The sequence below is a fragment of the Ranitomeya variabilis genome, chromosome 3 (genome assembly GCF_051348905.1).
Source record: "Ranitomeya variabilis isolate aRanVar5 chromosome 3, aRanVar5.hap1, whole genome shotgun sequence".
NCBI lineage: Eukaryota > Metazoa > Chordata > Amphibia > Anura > Dendrobatidae > Ranitomeya > Ranitomeya variabilis.
In genome coordinates this window covers 682002085-682011005 of record NC_135234.1, presented here as the reverse complement: position 1 = coordinate 682011005, position 8921 = coordinate 682002085, and the positions used below count along the sequence as shown (strand labels likewise).

Sequence of the window (8921 nt, the reverse complement as noted above, 5' to 3'; positions counted from 1 at the left end):
TTTGCTCGATGAAATGGCATTGAACCTATGATCCATATTGTAGATGTCTCCATTTTGCAGAGCTGCCAGGCGGGACTGAGGCGTTCCTCTGCTTTCCTCCTACGCCCGCAGGCAGCAGCACTTTGATCCTGCTGGGCAGTACCGCCGCCGTCTTTCAGCGCTGACCGCGCCCTATGCTCATCTTTCAGACTTTCATCAGGTCTTTGCTGTACACATGATTATCTCTGCTTCAGTGCGGTGAGTCACCTGTGGGAGATTTACTAGAGCAAACATTGTCTAAAGGCAAATCACCATGAAAGCTGAGTATTCCTCGCAGAATACAGAAATTAATTAGTAGATATTGCAGTGGCGCTCGGTCTCCATACATTGCCTTATTCTCACAACCTGAGTATTGGACTCCGAATAATAGCACAGAAAGTGATCTCCTGCTGCGTCAGCGCCTTCAGGTGTTGGTATAGGTTGGCTTTCAGTGCAATAATAAGCAAAATTAGGTATGAAGTATCCAAGGCCGGGGCCACGCAACCAAATGTTCTCTCATCTGAGACAATCGGTAGTCTCACTCTGATCAGAGTGTCAGCTTAGTGTGATCTGATTTTCCCGGGTGAGGCGATGATAGAACGGAGGAGACTATTTTTTTCTATCAGTCTGTGAAAATCAGACCACACTCAGATGTCATCCGAGTGCAGTCTGATTTTTTTTTTTTCCCACAATCTCACTGGCTTAAATGGCCCAGTGCATTCTGAATATCTGGTGCGTTTAACAGTTTTTTTTCCTCTTACAGACTCTCCGTGGGAAAACTAATACACGTGGACGGCCCTATAAAATAACACTGGTCCAATTGCGATCCGGTCACACTCGAACCAAAATACGGTGGTCTGCACAAGCCCTGAGTAGAATGCATAGAAGCAAGGTAGTTACCCAAAGTTGCGGTCACATTACCTGCAGACCTCACACTGTGTCCCGTCAGGTAAGTGGAGATGTGACGCCGGCGGCACCACGCACATTTATAACAGGACACCCTCATTAATTTGGCTGAATTTTAATTCTAGACAAAATAAAAGGGCACACAGTGGCTTCTGCAATGGGGTGCTTGAAGGGAATGGGCACAGCTACATGAAAAGTAAGTCGTCCACAGGTTCTCATAAAGACGAAGGATCTTGAATAGTGTGCGGGGAGGAAACGAGGCATTTCTACATAATTGGAGGACCAATTTTGATGTTTGCTATGGTTCCCCCTCAGTCTTCCATTAGGCATGGACCTTGCTTCTGGTAGTATGCCGCCATGTTTTCCTAATATCATATAAAACCATTATGATATTAGGGAAGTATCTTGCCTCTTGGACTCCCTTTAAATATAACTGTATGCCTTCTTCTGAAATGCCGCAGTGCTCCGAGTACAACACAGCAGGCTGAAATAATAGCGCCAGTGGTTCGCGCACCAGGTATCCGCTGTAATGTGTGCCCCCAGGTCTGTGTGACGCTTCTGCTCTTCTGTCCTCACCATTGCACAAGCTGGCGGATTGTATCTCTGCAGTGTTAGATGTGATGGTTCCCCACCACCGATGTGTGTGACTGTGCCCCAAAATATGTTGTGTGTTCTGCGCCGAGCGTGAAAAGTGACATGAGAGTGTGTCCCCTGGGGCGAGGGTGTGCGGAGTATGTTCATACAGCGTGTCTGCTCTGGGGAATGCTGTATGTCTGCATGTCTCATGTGTGGAGCAGCATTTTTACGGTATTTGTGTGGATCTTTGTGATAATGGTGTAACAGTGTGATACAAAGCCAGACACATCTGCTTTATCTGGGCAATTTACAGAATGACAAGGGAAAGCAGCAAAGGTCAGATCTGAGCTCTGTGTCTCTTCCAGATGATTGTCTTTCACTTTATCTCCAAGTCTCACCTTGCCGTAAAGCAGAAGTTACAAGCGGACAATGCTCCAGAGCCAGGTAGCCATGACACACCTGAGCTACTAATGATTCATCTGTACTTCAAGGAGGAACATATCTCCGAGTCCAGATGACCAGCTCACCCTCCAATCTGGCCAGACCGTAAAAAAATAGATAATAGGTGCAAAAACTTGATAAATATGGCTTCCTGCAATCGCTTCCTATATCACGTGTTGTTATGTGCCCACTGAAGATCAATGTTCTGGCAACAGAATGGCAGATGTGCAGGCGTGCCCGTCATCCAGAGGTCTTGGCATGACAATGCATCATGCAGTGGAGCAGATCTGGGTGTACTTTTTTTTAAAGAAAAAGCTATAATAAAATAGAGGGATTGTCTAGGAATTTAGAAATTGATGACGTATTCTTTGGATAGGTCATCAATATCAGATTGGTGGGGTCCAATGCCTAGCGCCCCCACATATCAGCTGTGTACACTGTGTTGTGGCTGTTCTCGAGGTGTCACTGCCTTTTAAAGGGAACCTGTCTTCTCAAATAACGCTATTAGCCTGAAGATATGGGGTTAATCTGCAGGGTAATAGCATTCTGATACCATGTGGTCGCCGCACTGAGAGCCCCACTGCCAGGAGGAAATTAACTTTATTCCTCCTTAGAGACTTGTTCTTTCAGTCACAGAGGCGGCGCTTTCATGATTTCAGTCACCAATCAGTGTATAGAGAGAGGTGGCTGTAACCACGTCCCTGCAACTGACTGACAGCCAGCCATAATGCTGAGCGTGCTGTCAGTCAGTGCCAGGGGCGCGTTTACAGCCACCGCTCTCTATACACTGATCGGTGACTGAAACCGTGTCGGCACCACCCCTGTGACTGAAAGAGGGAAGCTGCCAGGAGGAATAAAGATAATTTCCTCCTGGCAGCGGGGCTCTCAGTGCCGGCGCCAACTAGTGTCAGAAAACTATTAACCTGCAGATTAACTCCATATCTGCAGGTTTATAGCATTATTTTACACGACAGGTTCCCTTTAAAGCTGAAAGGTATGTGCCAATGTCGACAGAGGAAAAGTTCATGTGTTTCAGTACGTGTCACTGTGAATGTTTTCTGGTTTCCCAGATTGTAAAGTTCTGCAGATTGCTGTATTCCGCTGCAATAAATGACTGCTCTTATCAGTGTTTGTAGTGCCTGGCTAGTTGCTGTGGTGCTCTGTAGATGTTTCTTCCTGTAGGGGGCGTTATGTGTTCACAAATACATTTCTGCAGCCTCCAGAGTCCTCCACTCCTCTTATAGTGTAAACTGCTGGACAGGTCATGAATCCTGCGGCAGTCGGATACAATATTAGATCAGAAATACTCGATCTCGTATATACGGAGGTCCCCTGTTTTTCCTTTTATTTTTCACGTTGAGCTAGTTGTTTGTTCCTTAAATGCAATAATTCCCGGGTTTTTTTTATGTCTTCTATCTATTGTAGTGCTACTTATCAAGAGCAGATCTTTCATTTTTTTTATTTATCATGTTTGCTTGTGTAGTGCCATCATATTCTGCTGCGCAGTACAGACATTATTATCACTGTCCCCATTGGGTTTCGCACTCTAAATTCACTATCACTATGTCTTTGGAATGTGGGAGGAAACCGGAGAACCTGGAGGAAACCCACGCAAACACTGGGAGAACATACAAACTCCATGGGACAACCCCTTTAAGGTGGCCGCATAGCTGAGATAGCCGTCAGCTAACTACTCAGATAATAACTTTTCTTCTCATCTTTGCATGCATACCATTTACAAAAACCTCTGGCTGCAGCTTATCAACCACAGGAGCAAATGATCGGGCATGTTGAAATCCAGTATGCCTGATCCTTTTCTCCCCAACATTTAAAGATTTGTAAGAGCTAGGCCGCCCCCATACACATTTGGAAAGTCTTACCCCTAAAGTGTGTTCACATATTCATTCTCTGCTTTATCAGACTCGTACATCACCTTCCCTCCCAATAAAAGTGTTTAGCATTTGGGGACTCCATATAGTTCCAACTATCCAATCCCTTTAAGTAGCAATAAAATGTGTCAATTATAGCTTACACTTGCTCATTAGTAACATCACGCATGGTTAATTTTAGAAAATGGATGAAGGCCCGATACATAAATTGGGTCTAACCCTGCAACAATTATGACTAATCGTTAATTTGCTAATTATCCCCTAAAATGTGATACACCCATGCATCAATGATCTGTTCCAGAGTCAGCCTTGTTTTATAGGCCCCTTTATATTGTGTCATGTCAGGATATTGCCCCTCAGGAGGACCCTGCAAAGTCCTCGCCACCTCTGAAATTATCTGACTCCTAGGAGTCTGGGGATTAAGTGTTCAGATAACCTGCAGCACCCCCACAGGGGGAAAGAGGCATTACATGGTGATTTCTGAAATGAGTGGCCTGTCTATGTAATATAAACATATGCTGGATCCTCGAGAAATAGAGAAGAAATAGGTACTGATGTGACAAATAAACACTGCTAGTAATAAGTGAATGTGATGGGGAAACAAGAGCCATAATATTATCTAATTCTTCTGCACGTCTCCCACTTTCATCCACAGGGTGGTGCACTGTCGGGTAACATGTGCCGGGCGTGGTAGTAGTGCAGGGTTGGCTTAGCCCCGTCGGTACGCCTTCTGTTTGCTGTTGGACAGGCATGTGTGTGCTCGCCTGGAGCGCTGGGAATACATTATTCCACTTGTCCACCTCCTATTGGCTGCTATGTCCCATCATCCAGCAAGTTCCCAGTGTGACACGGAGCCGGCACTCCAGCGAGCAGAACTTCAGAGGGACGCGCTGCTGTTTGTTCTCATGCAGGTGGTATTACCTGATAGCCAAAGAATGTGACTCATCGGCTCGCTCCGCACTACTTGGCAACCACTCTGTTTACTGTATATACAGAATCCTCCCGATAACACTGGGGTATTGATGGCGACGTCTCATACATCTCCAAGAAATAATGTATAGTTCGGAAGGAGGAATAACCAGTTATTGACTAACCGAACAGGGACGCTCCATCTTGGCCTCACATTAAACATTTCATCAAAATAATTATCCGCAATTTGCTGATTTCTTTTTTTATGTAATATCTGTATGGGAAATATTTTATTATAGCGCAATGTAGGAGACATTCAAGGAAATAAAACAGGGCTGCTTCCTTTTAGAAATGGCGCCACACCTGCTCATGACTTGTGTCTGATATTGCAGCCCTGTTCCATTGAGGCTACACGAGTTAGCATTTTTTGATCAAAGAACAAAAGCTATCCAACCACGTCAAGGTGTACCTAAGTATGGATGGTCCCTAACCACTAAATGTAATACCTCTCCATGTGCCAAACCAGCCTCGTGAATGGGGAGTGAAAAGGAAGCCAGGCGTAGGACTCAATGAAAACCTTGTTTGGGAAACATGGGTGGATAAGGGTGCTGGAAGGGGTAGGACATATAGTAGTTAGGTACCACCAATATTTAGGTACACCTTGACGTGGTTGGATGGCTTTTGCGCTCTTTGATCAAGAAACGCTAACTATCGTTTTTAACGTTTACAGAAATATTGTAATATTGGAGTTCATGTATTCATTAGTGATGAGCGTACGTGCTTGGATAAGGTGTTATCCGAGCATATTGGGCGTGCTCGAATATTATGTTCGAGTCCCTGCGGCTGCATGTCTCCCGGCTGTTAGACAGCTGCAATGCATGCTTTGTTCAGCAATCCCTGCATGTGTTGCAGCTGTCTAACAGCCATGAGCCATGCAGCAGTGGGGACTCTAACATAATATATGAGCATGCCCAATATGCTCGGATAACACCTCATCCGAGCATGTATGCTCATCACTACTACACATTAGTCGCAGTGTATTGACGCATGATGTATGTGTATGTTCGTCTATTGGCCACATAGCGTATTTCTGCACCTGTGCATTAATTTAATACTAAAGGTGTGAGGCCCCTATTTTTTCTTTTTTGTGAGCTGCAATACCACACACAACCTATGCACAGGTGTGGCACTGTTTTTTTGAGGAAAGCAGCTGTGTTTTTCTTTTTATGGAGAACCACTGTAAATTTCCAGCTGCCCCCAATACCCATTAGTACTCTATGGCTGTCTCTTTTTATGTATCCCCTTCAGACCACACTGCACCTATGCCTGTCTGTCACATCACCTGATGTAACTGTAGTCTTTGCTATTATAATGGACATAGCCTTTGTTGGGAAGTATATATTGGTTTTTGTAGTGGTCTTTGTAGAGTACTTTGTCGTATTTATCATTAATACCTTGTTGTCTATTATTTTAAGATTTTTCAATAAATATTATGTTTTATGAGACTTTATAGCACTATCTGTCTGGTATTCATCATTAAGCAGTGCGTCTCTGTGTGTGGGTTCTACATATGCTCATGGTTTTGTTGGCATTAACATCCAATTCCAAAGCAGGTACAATCCGTTTCCTCTTTTCAGAAACGATTTCTTTGCCATAGCATGGATGTTTGTAGGCGTTTGTACCTTCTCCGTATCTGTGCTGAGACAGTGACGATTCATCAGTAATGTGGCCCAATGTCCTTCATTTCATGAACCTGCTGCTGAGCTTTGCGCTATCGGAACCATTGGAATAGGTGATGAGCTATTTGCTGTTCACTTCTGCATTCTTTGTGCCGAAAATACTTTGTGTGCCAGCAACTTTACACACAGGCACGTGTAGTTTTTTCTGTTTCTACTGCATGTTTTTTATGGAGATATTCCCACTAGAAACATTTACGGGAGAAAACTATTCCCAACATATAATGGCAAGTTGAATGTCTATAAACCTGTACAAAAAGAAATCCATAAGATCCAAAGATCTCCTTAAACACGGACGGTCCATGACGAAGAACGAGACAGTTCGAAATGCATAGATTTTTCACACTGCTGTAATCCTGGACATATTATTTTAAAAATAATTTTTAAATACTGAAGATTTTTACATTCAGAACTGCTGAATTGCGTATTTAAGGAGATCATGCGGATTTTATGGATTTCTTCTTAAAGGGTTTGTCCAGAACTATATTATTTTTTTAGTATCGGCTTAAATCCTAAATAGCTCTGAGCTGTTTCACATCAACAGAGCAGCTCTTCTTCCGGGCTGCTTCATCAAAGGGGCGTGTCCATCAGCGTCTTGCTGGTTTACAGCCAGCTCTCAAAGTTAGACAGTGAAAAGCTGGCTGTCAATTAGCATGATGTCAGCAGTCACGCCCCATCAACAGTGCAAAGTGGAAGAGAAGCCATGGCTCTGTCGATGTGACATCAGCGAAAGCTGCTGAATCGCCAGCAGTGCAGGGTATCCGCTCTGTGATGGTTGTAAGGTGGCTACCGGACACATAGTTAATTGGAGATATATATCACAAAGGTGTATGTCCTCTGTGATATAAACCTGGAGAAATTCTCTTGTACACATAGTACTAAGAGGGGTTAATCAGACATGACAGGTTGGTTGGGAGCAGCAGAAGATTCCAACCCTGAGTGTGGTTCACATTGTAAAATGAGGCCTGTTTGTGTCACAAATGTCAGTGTGTGGAGATTTGCAGACCTCCAGGATTGTATGCCTTTGCTAAAGGACTAAAAAACCAGACTCTTAGCCAAGCAGGTGAACCCGCATTATTTTATGGACTGTTTACTTTGTTTCACTATGTGCCGGACAAGGGCTGCATGATGAAACCTGCACCTCGCCACCCTGCCTGATGTCACTATTACTTCAGAAGGATCATGTAGTGTGGTCTCTCCATTTGCACCAACTTGACGCTCCGCACCCCCTGGGGACAGGTATGGTCAGCTCGGCACAGTTTTAACCAGACACCCACTTTCCACATGGGTGCAGGGAAACAGGGCGCGAGATTATGTGGCCCACGCCGTCATTGACGTGGCACCACACTCACTCACAACCCTGACAGGCTGAGAGGCTCCTTTCACTAGCACCAGAGAAACAGCACATGGTCAGCCCGGTAGGACTGCCACCAGTCACTTGTTACATATAATCCCATTAACAGACCAGGCTTATATGGGGCCAGGAACCAGCCCTGGTAGCATGGAAAGTTAAGCCGAGAACACAGACGGGTGGATTGAGATAAAACAGCGGCCCCCAAGGTTAAATTATATATTTAATCACCTAAAGCGCACACTAGACAATACACTATATTGACAATGGTTATAGATATACAATAGATAGATATGTAAGTACAGTAGTAGTAGACCAAAGTATGCAGAATATAAGAGTCAGATTAAAGGCCTGGCTTGCGAGGGAGGGGCTGCCACATGGGAGGCTTGTGGTCCCCTGTATTCTTTGGCTTCTCCCCACGCGATATGTCATTGTGACCTCCCCAGAAAAAAGCAATAGCACACGCTGTACATTTAACCCATGTCGCTAACTCCCCTCCTGCACTCTGGGCTGAACCTAAATCCCCTCCCCTTGCCTCTGGCAGCTAAAAACTCCAAAACCTAAGATGGGTCATAACTCCTTAATGCAAGCAAGCCTTTTGTCCTAAGCTTAGCTCGCTCAAGGTGTGAGATCTGTCACTCACAGCTTTTTGAGGCTTGACCACATGGAGAGCTAGGTGTCCTGTTACAGCTGCACATAATTCCCTTCCAAACAGGATACAAATGATTGACATGAAACTATATCTTCATTATTCTTCACAGGCTGTATTTACGTTTTCCTGTGACATGGTTTATGAGAACTGAAATAAACCAAACGGACTTTTAAATAGAAATGGTTCCTGTGATACCTCATATCACTCCCAAGTGAGAAGCATTGTTATATTTGTTACCGCATGTCTTGAGTGAAGGCGTCTAGAAGCCAGGGAGCAACGTCAGACAGCATGGAGAACCAGACTAAACACCTGGTGCAAGCCCAGCAGCAGCACCAACAATAACAGCTGGTACAACAGGAGACAAATAAGCTGTGTATGCAACAGCTTCAGCAGCAGCAAAACCAGCAGCAGATTGAATTACTCAGAGGCACTCTGTGGCACAG

General features: G+C 44.6%; 1 long non-coding RNA gene across 1 annotated transcript; it reads left to right on the top strand.

Annotated features, from left to right (window-relative positions):
- Positions 1-229: 229 nt before the first annotated feature.
- Positions 230-6241, top strand: LOC143817003 (uncharacterized). The gene is made up of 3 exons (XR_013224039.1): positions 230-446; positions 782-967; positions 4486-6241. It is a non-coding gene; the product is annotated as an uncharacterized LOC143817003 (long non-coding RNA).
- The last annotated feature ends 2680 nt before the right edge of the window (positions 6242-8921 follow it).